The following is a 14,291-nucleotide window of genomic DNA, read 5'->3' on the forward strand; positions in this document are numbered from 1 at the left end:
GGTATTACGTCATGAAACACATGCAAACGATTATATGTACAAAAATTATTGACTCATGGAATAAGGTAACAAAAAACTGATTAAATACTTATGTAATTGTTAATTACAATATTGTTTAACTTCATTATGCTTTTTTGTAGATATTTAATGATTCATCCTCATTGGAAGGTAGAGAGGTGGAAGAAATTAGAACCAAGTGGGCTTTCTTTCTTTTGAGTGTTGCTGATAATTTGTAGAAAGCTTAGTTTTATAGTACTTACAATCTTTTTTAGAGTATTTGTAAAAGTTGTCAAGATTGTAGGTCTCAATTTTTGGGTTTCTTAGGCAACTTAATTATATGGAATTGGTTTGGTTTGAATTTTTTTGGTCTGGTGATATGAAACTAATTTACAGGTGAATTGAATGGAAAGGAAAAATGGTAAAAACGAAAAATCATAAAAAAAAATATCAGACTTACTATGACGTAGTTTGCACTACTTGTCATAGTAATCTGGGCTTATTATGACATACTTTGCATTACCTGTCATAGTAAGTTGGACTTACTATGATAGGTTTTACAAAAGTTTTTCATAGTAAGTTCACTAATTGTCCCAGCATCGTCAAATTGTGCGGTGGTGAGTTAGGTTTATTATGACTGTTAATTGAACACCTGTCATAGTAAGTCTGACTTACTATGACAGGTTTCTGTAGCGTCATAAAAAGCGCGCATTTTTTATGACTCCTGGAACTATGACACCATAATATCTGTCATAGTAAGCTTGTTTTACCTGTCATAATAAGCTCATTTTCCAGTAGTGTCATTTGCACTAAATCTCAAATGGGAACTAAGGTTCACTCAATATCTATATCTAAAATTATAGTAAATCTTAATATAAACTAACAATGCATTTAATTATAATTTATTAATTAATCAAACATCTAATAAATAATTAATCATATAATAAATCTAAAATTAATCATGTATCTAATTTAAACTAAAAATACTATTTAATCAAACACCTAATAAATTTTAATATAAACTAACAATGTTTTTTTTATCTAAATATTAACATATATTAAAATTAAGATAAACTAACTTTAACACTACAAATATGGTAAAAATTCAAATAAAACACAAAATGCCAAAAAAAACAACCTAAAAACAAATGTCACAAATAAACTTCTTCCAAATCCTTCCTTAACATTGCAAAATCAACGGAAATGAAAAAATAAAACCAATGAAATAACATGCAATAACAAGTGTCCAATGCCAACAAAAACTAACTTTCATTCGAAAAACAATCAAAAAGAATGAACCCTTGAGAGAAAATACACAATGGAAGTGGAGAAACCAAGCTTTTGGGAGTCCAATGGAGCAATGAGCTTCTTGCGTCGGTAGAGTGGGAGTTTTGGAGGAAGAAGAAAATCTATTGCGTGCAACAAGTGAGGAGAGTGGGTGTTATTGTTTTAGTTGTAAAAGACTTAAAGTTTATGTCTGGCCCCTATCTTCAAACGTTAAAGAGCAAATTTAAGTCTGATTCTAAGGGGTTGGACATAAATTTTGGACAATTATTTAAAAAAATGTCATCGATCTTGTTCTAACGTTAAGTGCTTGCATGTCAGATGTAATATCAGTGACATGATAAGCTTTTTTTGTGTTAGTGTTTCAATGCTTTCCAAATCATCCAAAATATTGTTAAAATATGTCAGTTGCTTTACAAAAGTATAATTCAAGGGGATTACAAAGACATAAAATTGCAATACTAATTAAAAGTATTTTTAAATCTAAAATTTTATTATGATAAACCATGCATTAATATAGATTCAGTCAAAAGTCAAAGTTAAAATGTAAAAATCGACGGTAAATAGTTATTACTATCAGATTTGCATTGCATGTGTATACGACTCTAAAATCTTGGACACTAATTCATTAGCGTTGAGTTTTGAAGGTCGACTTTAAGTAATGTTAACTTAGTTGATACTAAGTAGCATTGGCTTAGTTGACTATAATTAGAGTCAGCTTTTTGTCGATGTTAATTCATCACTAATTTTCAAATTAATTTTTTAATTAAAATAGTTTAGTGTCGGCTTGATTGATGCAAATGCATTGTTTTAAAATTTATTTAATTTAGCGTCAACTAGGTCCATGATTAATAAAAATCTATTTTTAATATTAATTTAGTTTGTGTCGATTTGGCTAATGCCAAAGTTAGTAACTTAAAAAATGTTTGTATAATACTTTCATGTTCAAGTAATATAAATGAAAGAAACACAACAAAAATATGATAGATTAAAGGAATAATTGTATGTGAAAGAGATAAATATGGATGAAGGAGATAATGAGAAAAATGTAGATGAAGGAAATGTGTGTGGATGAAAAAGAAGGATGTGGATGAAGGACTTGAATGTGGGAAAAGAAGATAACTGCGAGGAGATTTATGAATGTAAACAGAGAATATAAGTGTCACTAAAAGAGAAATATTTTTTAACGGAGGTTATTTTTGGCATTCTCGGCGGTTTTAACCTCCAATAAAGGCTTTACCCGCGATTTGGTTTTCCCCTAGAAAAACCAGCATCGTTAACGGATTACCGACAGTTTTTAGCAACCCCTGGTAAAGCAGTATTTACCGGCGGTTCTAGAACCCCCGCTATTTACCGGCGATTCTGGAACCCCCACTATTTACCGGCGGTTCTAGAACCCCTGCTATTTATCGGCAGTTCTGGAAGCCCCGCTATTTACCGACGATTCTGGAAGCCCCGCTATTTATCGACGGTTCTGGAACCTTCACTACTTACCCGCGGTTCTGGAACCTCCGCTACTTTGTGGATGTTTTTTAAACCTTAGTCGATTTTCAATTTCACTCAATTTCAACATTTTTAAATCCCAAATGCGGTTTTTTCACCCCTACAATGCAATTCATTATTCATAGATGACTATTGCTTGGTGTTTTAAATCCCTTTAATTTTATTTGTTGCACTTTTTTAATCCACATAATTCCTGAAACATATCAAATAATAAACAAAAATTATAAAATTTTGATATTTGTTTATAACTAGATATAATATATAAAAATTTGTTCAAGGTAAACAATAAAATTTAGATGTTCAAACTAGTGGAATATTACAATATCTTTGTTTCTTTATAAAAGTAAAATAGTAAAAGTCTAATATAGCATTCTTCGACTATCAGTCTTGATCTTGATCTGAATCATTTGTTTCTTCCTTAGGAACACTCCCTTGATCAGACACCTCATAAAAAAACATAATTAGTAACATTCATTACAATATAAAATATATATTAATATATTAAAGATTTAAATATTACTAGTGATGTATGAAACATAGAAAAGTCTTGAGATAATTCTCCTTGATAATTTTGTCCAAAGAAAGTCTTCATTACCTTCATTTCATTGACGTGTGATGTTAATAAAGAAACCTATTTTAAAACACAATTAATCAAACTAACCAAACTATTTTAAAAACACAATTTATATTGTGTTGATATATGATCGCAGTCCTCCAATTTCGAAAACGTAGTGTTTCGTTTCTCTTTGGCGTTTCTCAGAGTGGACACCTTGGACTGCACTAGAGATGGCAAATAAACCCGTCCCCGTGGGTATTGTCCGAACCCGTCCCCATTTTGACGGGGAATCCCCGCATTGACTGGGTATAGGTATGGGTATGGGGAATCCCCGACTTTTTCAATTGGGTATGGGGATGGGTATGGGGATGTACATATCCCCGCCATATTACCCGTCCCCGTTTAAATTATTAAAATATTCCTAATTAATTAAATAACCATACATATATATATATATATATTATTTATTCTAATTATTTGGTTTGTCATGAAACTCATTCGCATTTCAATTATATTTTTCATTTTATCATAACCTTTATGTAATTATGTTAAAAATATGTATGTTAATTAAAAAATTTTATGTCTCACATTTGAATATTTCTATTATTTTCTAATATTTTATTTAATGTATATTTTTCTTTCACAAGAAAATGTTTAATACTCTCAATTTAAATATTTAATAGCACAAACATTTAGTTTACTAGGTAATATAAAAAAAATTATTTACTTATTATTCTTATTATTAGTTTTTGTTTCATTTGAATAACTTTTTTATTTCACTAAAACATTTTTTTTATTTCTCAACCACTGAGTATATATGTTGATATTTGAAAAGTTTTCTTAGATCTCTAAGATATTTTTCAACTTATCATACCCTTAATTATATATTTGTTTTCCTTTGTGCGGTTTCTTTCGATAGTCTCTCAAATTGTTTGTAAACATTTGTTAATTTTTTAATATTTTTATTTCTTGTTTATTTTCATTATGTAGAATACTATTTCGATATATTTTATTTAATTATTTTTTATTTTTTATTTCTTGTTTTTTTCACTATAATTGTATAAATAACTTTTATTTACTACAATATAAAAATTTAATGTAATTGTCATTAATATTTTTTTATCACCATCCAACATAATTGAAGTTCAAAAGATACAAGATCTATGTTAAAATTTTATTATTATGATTATTATTTGTTCTTTGTATCATTTTGATTGAGTAATGTATTATAACTTTTATTAGTATATAAAAAAGAGATTCATTAGAATTTAAAAGATTGAAGTAAACAAACATTTAAAATATATTTTAATTTGAATATTTGTTTTCCTTTTATATTTTTTTAAAAATATTTTTAAATTTTATAAACTAGGTTTCATTAATGTTTGCAAATTTAATAAATATGTTGGTTCTCATGAAATTTTATTTGGTATTATAATCTAAAATGTACAAAATTATAATTTATTTTAAACTTTTATTATGATTATTATTTGTTCTTTTTATCATTTTGATCAAATGATGTATTATAACTTTTATTAGTGTATAAAAAAGAGATTCAATAGAATTTAAAAGATTGAAGTAAACAAACATTTAAAATATATTTTAATTTGTATATTTGTTTTTCGTTTATATTTTTAAAAAAATATTTTTAAATATTATCAACTAGGTTTCAATAATGTTTGTAAATTTAATAAATGTGTTGGTTCTCATGAAATTTTATTTGGTATTATAATCTAAAATACAAACAATTATAATTTATTTTAAACTTTTATTATGATTATTATTTGTTCTTTGTATCATTTTGATCAAATGATGTATTATAACTTTTATTAGTGTATAAAAAAGAGATTTATTAAAATTTAAAAGATTGAAGTAAACAAACATTTAAAATATCAATTATGTTCTTTGTATCATTTTGATCAAATAAAGTATTATAACTTTTATTAGTGTATAAAAAAGAGATTTATTAGAATTTAAAATACTGAAGTAAACAAACATTTAAAATATATTTTAATTTGAATATTTTTTATCTTTTATATTTTTTAAAAAATATTTTTAAATTTTATCAATTATGTTTCATTAATATTTGCAAATTTAATAATTGTTTTAGTTCTCATGAAATTTTATTTGGTATTATAATATAAAATGTAAACAATTATAATTTATTTTAAAGTATTTGATATTGAAGAAACAATCATCATTCTAATATTGAATATTTGATAATATTATGTTTCCTTTATCATAATTTTTTTATTATTTTATAAAAATTAATTAAAATTAATATTGAAGTAGTAAGAAAATGGGTATGGGTATAGGTACGAGATTATACCCGTTACCCGGTGGGGATGAGGATAGGTCAAAAGTTGAATACCCGTTGGGTTTGGGTATGGGGATGGGGATGGATTTTTTTTTACGGGGATGGGTATGGGATAGCGAAACCCGTGTCCGCCCCGCCCCGTTACCATCCCTATATTGCACCAACTCCACGAGGTTCTTGTGCAGTGTCATGTTCTCGTCGACCTCGCGTTGGAGCTGGGCGGTGCAGTGTCGTTTCGATGCCGCGTCGGATTTAAGTTGAGGATAGAGCTTTGAGCAGAAGACGTACTCGATCTGCGCAATGCGGTCCTTGGCGTCTTGAATTGAAGCGGCGAGGATGGTGCTGAGACTGCCGAAGTGGTGTGCGGCGCCGGAGTCGGTGAGAGGAAACCCTAACTTTAAAGACGGTGGGTCAGAAAGTTTTTTTTTTTAAATTCGTGATACCTATTAGGCCTCGGTTCCCTCCAGAACCAAGGCAGTAACCCTTGCATATGCCTCGGTTCATAACCGAGACATAAATAGATCTTTTTTACCTCGTCAGTATATGCCTCGGGTGTAAAACCGGAGCCAAAAGGTCAAAATAACCGCGGTCAAATCCCTTTCCTACACTAGAATATATATATATATATATATATATATATATATATATATATATATATATATATATATATATATATATATATATTCTTTAATTACAAAAGCTATTTTCCTTCCAATTTCAAAGGATTGAAGATTTAGGTGGGTCCCACAACTTTTTTCATCATTACCCTTTTAAGTACTATCAAACAATGAAAGAAAAGAAAAATTAATTATTTCCTTCCCATCCCGCTTTTTATTTCTTCCACTTTAGAATATGATTGATGTATTTTTCCTCATTCAATTGATATATGTGGACCAGGTTACATATAAACAGAACTAGAACAAAATGGAAAAGACAAAGACCTAAAGAGCAGCGATCCTTTCTGTGGTCACATCCCCGGGATAGGGAGGATATTGTTGTCCTTGTATATGAAATGCAATGACTTGTAGTGCAGATATTTGGAAAATTATCAGCACTAACTAAGAAAAATTGTTTCATTGCATGGAAAAAGTGAAATAAAAAGTTAAAGTACAATAATAGATTGTTTAGGTAGAGAGCTAACCATCCAGTTTGAGAAATTCGGTTCCAAGAAAAGCAACATCTTGGCGTGCACGAGCATCAAGCCTCATTATGCCTCTGACGAAACAAGTATTTAACAATTATTTTTTGCATCAAGACAAATTAATTTTTACTGTTATTTCTTGAATGAGAAATAGTTAATGGTGCAAATTAAACAACTACATGAACCGACAATTACATCAGAGCCCACAGTTAAGTGTGCTAGACATTCCATTCCATGCTACAATTCCACTTTGTAACTCCGGGTTTGCTCTAGTGTATATCCTTGTGTAAGAATTACACTATGAACCTGGTCCACCTATTATGAGTTTTTCTTAGAATTTTGTATGGAACAAATACTTGTTCGAAGGAGTCTTAGTTATGATGACATTGACAGAAACAAAATCATTTGATCTGCTGAGGACCACTTTAAAAGATTAAACCAAATGTATGTAATGTGAAGGATCATTGAAAAAATAAGGTAAATAATTTATAACTGATTTTCTATTGAGTTTGCTTACCTGGCTTTATGATATTGTTGGGTAACATGACCATGAACATGGCGGAGAAGCAAAAAACTATGTTTCCAAGCAATTCTAAACGGAAACCTAACCACGCATTGGAACTAAAGTTGTGGAAATCCATTAGCAAATTAGACTTTACCCGTTTAATGTTTTTTATCCAAAACTCCTGCTTTCTGAATGCGCGGATTGTCATGACCCCTGAAATGCTTTCAGAGAAATGGTGAATGACAAATGTTTTTGTAATTGAATCCAGACGAGTTAAGTCACGAGAGGAAGCAAGAAAATAACCCTGCAAAACCCAAAATTGAAAAATCAAACACATGAATTGTTGACATATACTGCATGAGTTTGTCTAAAGAGACTCCAGGTTATAATTCCATGTGACATTTAGAATAGCATACTATGAGCCTTCGAATTCTTACCCTACTTAGAATTCTCCCGGATGGAGTGGTGTCAAAGAAAGACATGGGGGCATGCAAGATGCTGTGGAGAATTTGAGAGAAGAATATATGTGCTGTCTTTAACCCCAGGATCATGAAAGAGTAGGATCTCAGCACAATCAAAAGAACTGAAACTACAACAATAATGGCGTAGATAGAAATAAACACAAAAGGATTGAAGAACTGTGCACGCTCTTCTGATGTTTCATAAGCCAACCAATAATCACTCGCTATCATAGAAGTTTGCCACAACACAGAAAGAATAATTACTCCTCCAATGCTCCACCACCCCAAAAACCTCAGTGTAGTAAAGTTTATAGATATGAAAGCTAACATTCCCAATTTCTCTTTCCTCTTCTTTGATGAATTTAGAACCTTCATTGTCAGACCTGGGCTCATCAAGAGGATTGATTTCACCATTTGCTTCTCTGTTATTAGAAGCTGCCTTCGGTGATTTCATTTGTTGGTTCAGATTTTCCCCAGGCATGACCGCACCTTGCTCCACAAGTTTCATAGATGTCTTATGTGTTGCAACAAGAGCACTAAAATCCATTCCAGAAGCAAGTAGATCATTGTACTTCCCTGATTGTACTATCGTTCCATCCCTCATCACCTTTTCACCAAACAAACATCTGTATTAGAAATTTAGAATCACTCACCAAGTTCGATTGGAGATTGACTTAGACAAAACATTAAAAGATCATAAAAAGGACTTGTCACTATAAGATCCACATTTTGTAGGAAGTCTACTTGGTGTGTTACAAGAATAATGGTCTTACCTTCAAGAGATCCCCTCACACATTCCAGCATAGAATTACTCTAATTTAAAATATGGCTATACTAGCAAGAAACTTGAACTAGCCAGTGGTCCAAAAAACATGAATTAGTATAACTTATAGAATTGTAGGAAACATATAAAGATATCAGATAATGACCTTGAATATTTCAGTGCCAGTATCTGCATCTACAACACTGAAAACATCATCAAGAAGATATATATCAGAATCTTGATACACAGCTCTGACAAGTTGTATGCGCTGCTTCTGACCACCACTTAGGTTGATGCCACACTCTCCAATCTCTGTCTGGTCACCATGCTCCATCATTTCCAAGTCTTTCTCCAAGCTACAAACTCTGATCACTTCATTGTACTTCTGCCTGTTCATTGGTAAGCCAAAGAGAATATTTTCCTCAATCGTCCCATTTTGAATCCAAGATGTTTGTGCAACATAAGTAGTACTCCCACAAACTTGAATCTTCCACCAAAACATACAGTCAGAAACGAACACCACCACATAAATTAGTGACTACATGGTACAGAAAATAATGTCCTCATTTCTAAACAAAAAATAAGTACATACCTTCCCAGAATTTTTATGCATCTCACCAAGAATTCAAGCAAGGAATGAAGATGTCCCCCTTATTAATCTCTAAATTAATGTTTTTCAAGTCTTGAAGCTGGTCATCATCATCCCAACTAAAGGTTCTGTCTCTGACCTGCACAACAATGCGTCCACCACACCTTTCCTCTCTCTCAACCGAATCATCCGATAATTCCGTGCTAGACATGTACCCATCTAACCGGCCAAGTGATACCAGCGATTATGAAAGAGATATCATACTCTGAGGAAACTATATAATAGGTTCCTACAAGATCTTAAACACACTTATGGTGGTGAAAACCGTGCCTGCATCAAGTCGAACTCTAAGCAAAAGCACGATACCAAACTTGAGAGTTATGGGGTGCTCCACAACACAATAAAAATGCTACAGATTGAGTGCATTAACTTGGAAACCCAGTCAATCTCAGACTTGCGAAAACCAAAAATTCTCCCATTGAAATGCTCTTCCCATGCTTGGAACTTGATGACACACATGTAATTAAGCAACTCATTCACTGCCTTCATCCTTGAATCGCGACACGTCATTGCATTAAGCTGGTAATGCTTGTTCCTTCTTTTAGCCACCACAACAAATGCAATGACACCAAGAAGTCCAACCATAGTCGTAACCACTGAGGCTCCCAAACAATTGTAAAGCAAAACTAAACCAATGCCAACTTGAATGGCATCATCCACACAGCATGTAGGAATCACAGGAATCGCACTCTGATTGCGATGCACGGTTAGCGTTGCTATTTGACATTGGAAAAATAAGAAGTGAGTTAGGGCAAGAGTAAACGAAATTGAAAGAAGAAAACGAAATGGAAATCAGTGACATCTAATACTATATACAATTCTAAACTAACAAATGGCAACTTTTTTAATATTTTAATATTTCTGAACTACTTATATTCAAATTTTACTTTCTACAAAAGGAAAATATGGTTACGTGTCAATTTCTCAGAATTTTAAAGATTAAAAATTAATTCAAAAATAAATTACTCTCACACTATTTTCTTCTGACTCTCCGTGTTCCACACACAATACCCCTTTCACATTCTCTTTCAAATCACTTCAGCTTTTTCTCTCTCTTTCTCACTCGCACACATCAAACCTCTTCAGCTTCCTCTCTTCCTCTCAACCTCTCAACTTTTCTTCTTCTCTCTTACTCCACCAGTGTTCGTCCTCCATCTACCTTACACCAATTTTTTTTCTTCTCAAACTTTATTCCTCGGTTGGATGGAATTTTTACTTTGAGATTCATGAGCACAGTGAGTAACACCAAAAAGGTAACAATTTTTCTGCATTTTTTCGTGTTCTAACATATTTAACAAAGTTTTTTTGTTGTATTTCTTGGTTGGATGATTTTTTTTGCTGACAGATCTACTTATTTTTGTTGTATTTTTGTGTTGGATGGATGTTTTGCACACCAGATCTACTTTTCTTTGTTGTATTTCTCTGTTCGATGGATGTTTTGCAGTCAGATTCACAAGCACAGTGAAGAACAGAAAAAAAAGGTAGCAACTTTTTTGCGTTTTTTCATTTTTCTACCATATTTGGATGAATGTTTTGCTCTCATATCTACTTATTTTTGTTGTATTTTTGTGTTGGATGAATCTTTTGCAATCAGATCTACTTTTCTTGGTTGTATTTTTTTGTTCGAGGATGTTTTGCTCTCAGATTCATGAGCACGACAAATAACACCAAAAAGGTAACAACTTTTTTGCTTCTTTGCGATTTTTGTTCTTCTGCCATATTTAAACACTTTTCTTTGTATTTCTTCTCTGCTGGATTAATGTTTTCTTGTGAGATTCATGAACACAGTGAAGAACACCAAAAAGGTAACAACTTTTCTTCTTCTCTGTGATTTTTTTGTTCTTCTACCATATGTAACTACTTTTCTTTGTAGTATTTTTCTGTTGGATGGATGTTTTGCAGTCAGATTCACAAGCATAATGAAGAACACAAAAAAAGGTAGCAACTTTTTTGCGTTTTTTCATTTTTCTACCATATTTGGATGAATGTTTTGCTCTCATATCTACTTATTTTTGTTGTATTTCTGTGTTGGATGAATGTTTTGCTATCAGATCTACTTTTCCTGGTTGTATTTTTCTATTCAAGGATGTTTTGCTCTCAGATTCATGAGCATGGCAAAGAACACCAAAAAGGTAACAACTTTTTTGCTTCTTTGCGATTTTTGTTCTTCTACCATATTTAAACACTTTTCTTTGTATTTCTTCTCTGCTGGATCAATGATTTCTTGTGACATTCATGAATACGGTGAAGAACACCAAAAAGGTAACAACTTTTCTTCTTCTCTGTGATTTTTTTGTTCTTCTACCATATGTAATTACTTTTCTTTGTAGTATTTTTCTGTTGGATGGATGTTCTGAAGTCAGATTCACAAGCACAGTGAAGAACACAAAAAAAGGTAGCAACTTTTTTGCGTTTTTTCATTTTTCTACCATATTTGGATGAATGTTTAGCTCTCATATCTACTTATTTTTGTTGTATTTCTGTGTTTGATGAATGTTTGGCTATTAGATCTACTTTTTCTGGTTGTATTTTTCTGTTCGAGGATGTTTTGCTCTCAGATTCATGAGCACAACAAAGAACACCAAAAAGGTAACAACTTTTTTGCTTCTTTGCGATTATTGTTCTTCTACCATATTTAAACACTTTTCTTTGTATTTCTTCTCTGCTGGATTAATGTTTTCTTGTGAGATTCATGAACACGGTGAAGAACACCAAAAAGGTAACAACTTTTCTTCTTCTCTGTGATTTTTTTGTTCTTCTACCATATGTAACTACTTTTCTTTGTAGTATTTTTCTATAGGATGGATGTTTTGCAGTCAGATTCACAAGCACAGTGAAGAACACAAAAAAAGGTAGCAACTTTTTTGCATTTTTTCGTTTTTCTACCATATTTGGATGAATGTTTTGCTCTCATATTTACTTATTTTTGTTGTATTTCTGTGTTGGATGAATGTTTTGCTATCAGATCTACTTTGATTCATGAACACGGCAAAGAACACCAAAAAGGTAACAACTTTTTTGCTTCTTTGCGATTTTTGTTCTTCTACCATATTTAAACACTTTTCTTTGTATTTCTTCTCTGCTGGATGAATGTTTTCTTGTGAGATTCATGAACACGGTGAAGAACACCAAAAAGGTATCAACTTTTCTTCTTCTCTGTGATTTCTTTGTTCTTCTACCATATGTAACTACTTTTCTTTGTAGTATTTTTCTGTTGGATTAATGTTTTCTTGTGAGATTCATGAACATTGTGAAAAATAACAAAAAAAAGGTAATGATTTTTCGTCTTCTCTCATATTTTTAGTTCTTCTACCATATTTGACTACCTTTCTTTGTAGCATTTCTATTTTTGATGAATGTTTTCCAGTCAAATTCTTAAACACATTGAAAACACCCAAAAGGTAAAAACTTTTGTTCTTCTATCATATGTAACTATTTTTCTTTGTAGTATTTGTCTATTAGATCAAGGTTGTTTTTGTGAGATTTATGAAATTATTGAAGAATGCAAAAAATGACTATGTTTTTCTTCTTTTGTCCAATGTTTTCTCTTCTACGTATCTAACTATCTTTCTTTGTATTATTCTTCTGTTGGACCCATCTTTTTCTTTGTCATTCATTAACTAATTGAAGAACACCAAAAAAGGTCAATGCTTTTCTTCTTCTGTCTGATTTTTTCTTCTTCTACCCTATGTAATATCTAACTCATTTTCTTTGTAGTATTTAATAGTTGGATCAAGTTTTTCTCTGTCAAATTCATTAACTAATTGAGGCAAGGACATCCATCAAGATTTTGGGCAAAATAGTTCAATGAACTCATTGAGCAACATAAGAAAGGTGAAACTGGTTGAATCAATAGTTATCTGCGAGACGATTTAGATTTTTTAAACCTGTTTAATCAATAGTTATCTTTCAAAAATCTCTTATTTTGTTATTAACAGAGTTGACTAACAATCTTTCGTTTTTAAAACTTCATTTATTTTTTTCTTTAATTAACAAAGTGTAGTAACATACTTCAAAGCTGCATTTTTGAACATTATCAACATATATTTTTTATATTTAATTATTTTATCTTATGAAATTATTTTATATATAATATTAAATGACTTTAATATATTGATAATAGTCACTAACAATTTTTCAGTTTTAAAACTTCATTCTATTTTTTTGTCTTTTTCTTCCAAATTTTATTCTTCACATAACAGACCTGCAATGTTTTTTGGAAGGATGAATATGGTGGGTGTTTGAGAAGAATGAGGGAGCCAAAAGATGTTTGTTGAAGATGCAAAGCTGTGCTCGAGACATTTATGCAATTCCTAAGAATAAAAGAGCACACAAACTAATGCAAAAAATTTAATCTTTGGGTAGAACATTTATGTTTGACAGAGGTTGGAAATGGCATGTTGAAGAAGGTCTGCATGGGAAGATACAACATTCATTTAATTAGTGAGAGAGTGCCATGTCCAAAAAAAAAAACATAATTGGTGGTCTGCATAATTAATGTTTTGAAGCAGTAAGTATTATACCATGACACTTTAAAAACTTTTACAAAGTTTCTTGGAGAAGGTAATCAATTTTTTTTAAAAATTCAAAGTTTTTTTGGAGAAGGTAGCTAATTTTTTTAGAATAAATTAAATTAAAAATTGTAATAAAACAAATTTATTAAGATTTGGTGTGGAATTTACAAATATTATACGATATTTACTAAAACGTTTTGCAGCCTTGAGAGTGAATAATTTCAAATATAATTTTAATGTTATTTTATAAGATAATATTTACTATTTGAGAATTATAATAGTGAAGTAAATGAAAATTATAAACTACAATTCATTTTTAAAATAAATGCAAATTATAAAGGTAGAATCCAAATTTTCTAAATTTTTCAACAAACAAACTTAAAATAAAGCTCATGCTCCAATAAATATTTCTTAAAGTTTAATAGGTTAAATCTATAACACACATTCTAAAAATTTCATAGTAAAAAAAAGATTTATAATTTAAAATTAAAAGAAATACATAATGACTCAGTTTGTAATTATCAAATATTTTTATATAAATAATAATAGTTTCTCCTTTCTATAGACAAAATTAGGTATTTTATAATTTTTGTTTTAAGAATAA

At 30.6% G+C, this 14,291-nt stretch overlaps 1 pseudogene; it reads right to left on the reverse strand.

Annotated features, from left to right (window-relative positions):
* Window positions 1-3,165: 3,165 nt before the first annotated feature.
* Window positions 3,166-9,841, reverse strand: LOC114175024 (annotated as a pseudogene).
* Window positions 9,842-14,291: the final 4,450 nt, after the last annotated feature.

Source organism: Vigna unguiculata, chromosome 3, assembly GCF_004118075.2.
Source record: "Vigna unguiculata cultivar IT97K-499-35 chromosome 3, ASM411807v1, whole genome shotgun sequence".
NCBI lineage: Eukaryota > Viridiplantae > Streptophyta > Magnoliopsida > Fabales > Fabaceae > Vigna > Vigna unguiculata.